The sequence below is a fragment of the Cryptomeria japonica genome, chromosome 10 (genome assembly GCF_030272615.1).
Source record: "Cryptomeria japonica chromosome 10, Sugi_1.0, whole genome shotgun sequence".
NCBI lineage: Eukaryota > Viridiplantae > Streptophyta > Pinopsida > Cupressales > Cupressaceae > Cryptomeria > Cryptomeria japonica.
In genome coordinates this window covers 474,393,454-474,401,955 of record NC_081414.1, presented here as the reverse complement: position 1 = coordinate 474,401,955, position 8,502 = coordinate 474,393,454, and positions in this window count along the sequence as shown.

The window sequence follows — 8,502 nt, the reverse complement described above, 5'->3', positions numbered from 1 at the left end:
GTTTTAATTATTCAACTACCTAGGCAACTAACTCCTTAGATATAGGTAGGAGAATTAACAAACCATAAAGATTGACAACCATGAGAGATAGCCCTATTAAGATTGTATTGTTGGAATACAAGACCACTGAGAGCGGGGGGGGGGGGGTGAATCAGTGTTCTATCGGTGAGATCAATTTTAACCTTATTAACAAAGTATTTCAGTAACCGGTAACCATAAAATAATATAACAGTAAGTAGAAATGAAGCAACCACAAGATCATACACCATAACACAAATATTTATAGGTGGAAAACCTCAAAGAGGAAAAACCATAGTGGGATTGGTGACCCACAATTTCTATCCATTGGCCAATAGAATAAATGTTACAATAGGGGCCTGCACATGTAGGAAGGCCAATAGCCTAGAGTGAACTGCTCATCACAAAAGGCACCTCACTGACTACAAACACCAAAGATGGAGTTGCAAACAAAATTCTGAACTCAAAGAATGCATCTACTATGTTGGATGAGTTCTGATTCAAGCACTGTCTGTACCGGTTTTCACTGTGTCCTCCCTTACCGGTAACTTACTTCACATCCCAAACCTCTAAACAAATAATCAAGACCGACTACAAAATATTATATTCTCATTCAGTCAATCAACATCGCTCACACAATATTATATCACTATAAATCACATCTATCTATATATTTTCAAAATAACCTAACCGCCGAACTAACTTAAATACCCTTGCCAATCACAAACATAAATGCCTTATGTCAGCTTACAAAGATATTACAATATATTTACATGTTAGCCTAGATAAAAATAAATATATTAAACTTCGTGATCGATGTCATTGATCACTGCCGTGTAAACTTGTCGGATCAATCTCCTATGTCGGCCTCATATACTGGTTCCTAGTTTGCCGGTTTCCCTGAATGCCGGATGACAAATCATGAATACCGATGAGTATCGGTTAAGTGTCCAACCCAAGATGATGCGTGTTACCATCAATGACAACACAACTAAACCGGATGAGTGTCAATTGCCAACAATCTCCCCCTTTGGCATTGATGGCAACACTCATGTGAAAAATGGATCGCTGAAGTGTTGTCTCGGTTCCTCCCAAAACTGATGACCAAAAATGACCCAGCTCCCCCTGAGCTATACATTACTTCTTATGTCCCTTAACATTTTTCACAACAACCTCTCCCCCTTTGACATCAATGACAAAGGTCAGGGCAAATAAATGAAAGAATGAAATCAAAATGTGTTTACTAGATCTATATGTACTTGAATCTATCTGGGTAATCACCCTTCAAAAATCCTAAGTATCCCAACCAGTTTTCAATGTTCCCAAAATAGATACAAACCCATTAAGAATGTATGCATGTAGCTCTCTTCTATTAGGTCTATCGGTGTGGGTTTATTCATCAATTCTATACTTTCCCTCTTATGAAGTAACAAAGTGTTCAATCAGGGACTAACCAATCCTCTCGACTCTTTAGCTCATCAGATTAATCTGTCCATATCTTTCTCCAAGGCTGATATCTCTGATTCTGTAACCAAAATTTGACCATCAATAGCGTTGGTCAATGATTGAGTACCATCAAAATTGTTAGCCAGATGTTCCAACCGAGCCTTTTTTGCTTTTATTTTTACCTCCATGTCAGATATACATTTGTCGGTGTTAGTATAAGACCTATATATACAACTGCACTGATTAAGAGCCTCATCAATCTTTGTCTGTTGCTTTGTCATCTTGGCCTTGTCTGATGTGATCATATTATCACAGGTGACCTTCCTATCTGCATTGTACCTCTCTATTAACTACCAGTTTGATATCTGTTGAAGAGTTTGAAACCTTTTTGCAATTATGTCAAACTCTTAAGCTTACCAGAGGGGCTAGCTACCAGACTAGTGTATCCTGGAACTAGCTGTTGCAAAATTGGAATGGCCTGCTCAATGACTTTCTTGTCTTCAAATCCTTCCTTCCTTAACTTTTGAGTTGCAACAAACATCAATTGAAAATTGCTCAGTTGCTCAATATTCCTCTGTCCAAAATCAACTTGACTGGATGAGCCAAGTGCCAACAATAAATGACTAGACTCTCCAACCTGCTGACTGGCATTGGTGGCTTCGCCACTTGGTCTAGTAACTTTCTCAACCTTAGCCTCTTCTATATATATATTTGTTGTTGGAGGTTCAATATACTCAACATGTTTATCATCTGTATCTATATCAATAACCTCTACATCTAGAATGTTTTGTTCCAGTGTATCTTGCTTATCATGTACAACTTCAATGTTATCTGTCAGTTTCTCTATATTATGTATAGATGGTTCTGCCGGAGGAATATCCTCTGTTAGTTTCTATTCAAAAACTTGTGGATCCATACCCAATATACCTTTCCCCTTTCTATCAATCGAGATGTCTTGAATACCAGACTTAGGAGGGAATATCGATAGAGTAAATAAATCAGGTTTATCTACAAAGAATTTTACCCATGCCTCGTGGGTCTCCTTAACTATTTCATTTACTCTACCTACCATGATACTCACTGTAGAAAATTAAGCAAACCAAGTGTAGATTTGAATGTCTCCTTCATGTGGCTCCATTTTCCTTCTTTCTTCTTCAAATAACTTTGTTGTGGATCTCACCTACTAGTGCATGATCATGACATGAAAGCAAGTAGACAAGATGATTGCTCAAGAATACTCAAAGTGTGATTGATTCGACAAAGTGATTAGTAGATAATCTGATTATTATATCGATAATGTGATTATTAGATCGATAATGTGATTATTAGATTGAGATTGATGAAATTCATCCAATTTATAGACAAATTGGAGAGATGATCAAATTAGCATGAAGAGATTCAAATGGAAATTGCAAATCAAGAATGTCAATTACGACAAATTTATGACAAATTTGCACTTTTTATGCAAAATTGATTGATTGATAATTTATGACAAGATTATGACAAATTTCTATGTCAAAATTGATTGATTGTCAATTATGACAAATTATGACAAATTGAAATGTCATTCCCATGAAATTAGGAGGAAAATAGGAGGAAATTGAATTAGAAATTAGGAAAATTAGAAAAATAGAAAATAGGAATTAGGAAATTAGAAAATGAGGAAATAGGAAATTAGGAATGATGTGAAATTAGGTAAATTAATTAATAATTTGTCATTTATTAATTAATTCACGTCGGGTTTGAATGTAGCTAGGAAATCGGAAATCATCAAAGCAAATATAAACATTAGTCATAGCTCAATCACAAAAGCTCAAATGCAATGACCAATCCTAACACACTCAATAAAGACATGAAAACAAAACATTCAAGATTTGAAAATTAAGCAAACCAAGTGCAGATTTGAATGTCTCCTTCATGTGGTTCCATTGTCCTTCTTTCTCCTTCAAATAGCTTTGTTGTGGATCTCACCTACTAGTGCATGATCATGATATGAAAGCAAGTAGACAAGATGATTGCTCAAGAATACTCGAAGCATGATTGATTCGACAAAGTGATTAGTAGATAATCTGATTAATAGATTAGGATTGAAGAAATTCATCCAATTTATAGACAAATTGGAGAAAAGATCAAATTAGCATGAGGAGATTCAAATGGAAATTGCAAATCAATATGACAAATTGTGACAAATTATGACAAATTTGCACTTTCTATGCAAAATTGATTGATTGATAATTCATGACAAAATTATGACAACTTTCTATGTCAAAATTGATTGATTGTCAATTATGACAAATTATGACAAATTGAAATGTCATTCCCATGAAATTAGGAGAAAAATAGGAGGAAATTGAATTAGAAATTAGGAAAATTAGAAAAATGGAAATTAGGAATTAGGAAATGAGGAAATTGGAAATTAGGAATTTAGTGAGTTAATTAATAATTTTTCATTTATTAATTAATTCACAAAGAGGAAATTTAGAAATTGATGAAAGATTAGGAAATTAAGAATTAGGAGAAATTAGGTAAATCAATTAATAATTTGTCATTTATTAATTAATTCACAAAAAGAAGAATAATTAGTTAGCCAATTAAATTAAACATTTAATTGTGACACGAAGACCTAGGATAAATAAATAAATTATTTAACCTAGAGGGAGAAATGACAAACAGGGTTAAATGAATAAAATCATGAAACCCTAAAAGATGAATTAGAAATGCAAGGATGACAATTAGGTCTTGACAAAGGATAATTGATATCGATTCGATTTGATCATGATTTTGAATTGATAAAAGACCAATGCTGACAAACGATGTGATTGATAAATGCGCCAATTGACGAGGAACAATGACTAATTGATCCAAATTGACACAATTGAGAAAGACGGCGATCGATGACAAATCGATCGCAAAAATGACAAAATTGACAAGAAGACAAGGATCGATGACAAAATAGATTGCAAAACGACAAGATTGAAAATGACAATGATCGATGACAAATCGATCGCATGATGACAAGATTGAAAAGAGGACAAAACCCTAATTAGGATTGACGATGTCCAAAATGATGACAAATGAATACGCACATTGATGCGACAAGATAAGATTGACCAAAATCATGACTGAAGATTGCTATCGACAAGACCAAATTCGAGAGCGAGATAAATGAAGAATGAAGAAGAAGGACTCGATGCTCGCAAATGATAAAGACCAAGTGTGTGACATAGGAGAAATGTTAAAGCGACGCAAAAACCCTAAAATAAGGCAATGCACCAATGTTAAAATATGACTCCGCAAGCATTGACCATTTTTAGGTGTCTACATTTTGCCCCTCTTTGAGACAATGCAATTTTAAGCGTTCTTTCAAAGAACAATAATGAAAATGCCCTAGACAATAATAATGACATATGTATGCCCCCTCGAGGAATTGGCTGGAAACATCCAGAAAAGAGGCCAATTGATCGATAAGAATGATAGAACATGATAGGAACAAACAGATTGACAATCAGAGACCGGATGCACGAAGGACAAGCAATTGAAGATGCAAAAGACTGCGACCAACATGAGATAGAGAGAGTGCACATCCATCTATGCACTGACAAAGATCTATAAATGAGGCAAAGAGACTGAAAATTGCTCATTTGCACTAGCCCAAGAAGAGGATTTGTTGCTCTGGAAAAGGACACTTGTAGAGAGATGGCGAACATTCCAAGGGCAGATCACCTCGAAGAACGTGTATGCACATTCAGACGACCGAACGACGCAGGAGCAGCGGTATGTATCTCAAAAACCCATATTGTCAATTTTATGAATTTGACTTGCTTGCGGGACATTGCGGGGCCCACAGGGGATGCAGAAAGGGACTCCTGCGCTTGTGTAGGGCGAATCCTGCGCTTGTGTAGGGTCTTTTGTGCTTGTGTAGGGGACACAGGCGCAGGTTATGATACACAGGCGCAGGATGCAGAACACAGGTGCAGAAGTGCATTGGCAACCCTAATTTTGGTCAAAACAGCATGCAAATGATCCGGAAAGGGGGGGTAAGGGTAGGATAGGTTAGAATAGATGAAAAACACCCTGAGTTAGACTTGAAATGAGGAAATGCAACCCGTAGGAGCAAACCCTAAAACTGACAAAATATGCCCCAATTGTGATGCAGAGTCGACAGTATCCATTGATCACACGAGAGAACCGACCTGACTGCTTCATGCTACGACATAGACTCAAGAGCACAGACAGAGATACATTAGCAGGACTTAGGATATACTATATCACATTCATGCCCGAGATTAGGGCAAACACAGGACTGCTTACCTCATTGGCAGAGCGATGGCATTCGAAGACTTCCTCCTTCCATCTGGCAATTGGAGAGGCGACTTTGACACTAGAGGATGTATGGCGTATCCTCCACATTTCGATTCATGGAGAGATGGTAGAGTATGACCCAGTGATAGGGAGAGATGTGTTATGCAGATTATTTGAGTGCGACGCAGAGGATCTGGATATCGTAGAGAGGGAGATTGGCTGGGAGACCATGGCATCAGAGTATGATCGACGATATGTGGTGATAGCAGTGGTGATAGCATGCCTACTAGCAGGGGACAGACGAGGACATGGATTCCCTATTGGATGGGGAAGAGTGCTAGAGTGGATGGCGATAGAGGGGACGGTGTATGCATGGGGACCATGTGTACTGGCTATGCTGTATTTTCAGCTGCATCAGATAGCATATCAGGGAGTGCAGACTTTGAGTCGTGGAGTCACACTGTTACAGGTATGGGCATTTGAGCACATATCCATATGTCGACCGATTATAGAGAGACAGGTAGTACCACATCGACCATATGTGTACTGCTATGGGGGAGCACTGAGACAGGGTCCTTTTGGATACATATTGTATTGGCGGCATGAGCTCGACAGATTGAGAGAGTTCACATGGAGGCCATATCGTGATTGCCCTGGATGGTCAGATGATAGTGATGAGCTACCGTATTGTAGATAGGAGAGATACCTGATTGGGCGACCAGTGAATCATGAGAGAGTGTTTGAGATGTACCTGCCAGAGAGAGTCAGATGACAGTTTGGAGAGAGGCAGGATGTACCTAGGAGGACTGCACACTTTGCCCGCTCTCACAGAGAGACGAGTTAGTGGGGGAGTATGATTCAGCCACACATAGCATATGCTAACTTCACACAGCTATAGAAGAGACAGTGGGATTGGAGATCAGATGTGGAGGACACCGGGATGACAGAGGAGTATGAGAGATGGTTTGCATGATGGCGGCCAGTGCCATTGACAGATCCGAATATTCTAGTACCTAGGAGACAAGAGGACTTCCCACTCACTGGAGAGGAGGAGGGAGATGATGAGGACGAGGAGGATGAGGGAAGTGATGAGGATGAGGGGGATGATGAGGATGAAGATGAGGATGGGGATGACGAGGATGAGCTAGATTCAGGAGAGCATGAGGCATTGCAGGATATACCCATAGAGCCGGAGACAACGAGCATAGAGGAGATGGAGATGTGCAGGGCTACCATAGCGAGTCAGCATGATCATATTGCAACATTAGAGAGACAGAATGATCAGTTCAGAGTGGAGATAGCTAGACTCACAGTGGCTCGAGATACAATGATAGTGCAGGCACAACGAGAAGAACAGAGAGTCACTGAGTATATTGGGTCGATTAGGGATGCCAGTGCACGGGAGATGGCATAGATGTTGGTAGAGACCAGAGAGGAGATACGCCATTGGAGGACACTATATGAGAGAGCAGTTCCACCAGAGCAGAGAGCAGGTTCATATCGGGCACGATCGAGGACAGAGAGCAGGGCACGCTCTCGGAGGTCATTGAGCAGCATGGGGGTGAGTGGACCTATGAGACCACCACAGCCAGGACCAGGAGGGACATCATCCGCGAGACATGGCAGGGATGAGGAGGATAGAGGGAGAACCCAGTGATAGAGGCACGTGCTCCTTAGGACAGAGACAGATGTAGTTTGACATTTTGTAGTCAGCCTGCGGGCCATACTTAGGACAGACAGTCCAATTTTGTACTCTGATATTATTGTGACATATGATATGATATGCATCGATATGATGGGATGCAATATGTTTTGACTGATGTTATTTTCCATGTATGGATGACTTATGCACTGTTTATGTACCATCGTGGAACATATATGGATGTATTTTTGATGTGTTTTTGATGCATTAATAATATGAAATGGATAAAATGCTTGATATGATGCTTGATGTAATACAAATGTACTAACCAATGAATGTAGGATGGAGCATATGTGTGTTTGGGGAAATCGGAGCACTAGGCCAAACTGACTATCCGAACTGACGAAAGAAATGTTAGTAAGAAGAAATGAGACAGTTAGAGACGAAGAAAAACTTGCTTTTAGTAATGCACTTTGTAGGTGAGAACCTTTATTTTAATGTAGCAAAATGGATGCGTAGCATCATGGCATTGAAGGCCAGAGCTGAAATGCAACCCTTTTTGCAAAAGACAGACACATCGCAGACAAAAAGCAATCACAACAAAAAAAGAAAGGGACCATGAACCATCCCGGTCACTCTAAATCACTCAGTGACATCATCGAGCAACATAGGAACATGATCGAAAATAAATCAATAAATGATAAGACTCACAAATTCCAACAAGTCAAAAAAACATCTTGATCTTCATTGTCAAAAGTTGAAAGTGCTAATAGGACGATCATGCTATCTGGTTTCAGGGAATGCGGTACCACGTCTAAGACAGGACACAGTCTGGTTTCGAGCATACCTCACCCTGTATAAGACCCATGATAGTAGAGACAAGGGCAAATAAATTTGCAGTTGATTGATATGACAATTGCGATCAGTTTGAATGTCTGGTTTGATTGAAAAAGTTCATCTGTTTATGCGTGATTTGCAGTAAAGCGCAGTGTTGGATTGCATGTCGTTGGAGGGATGCTCAGCGATTTGTCTTATGCACAAAAGGGATATTTATTTTTTTGTTTTTGTTTTTCAAGATTTTACAATTTTTTTGT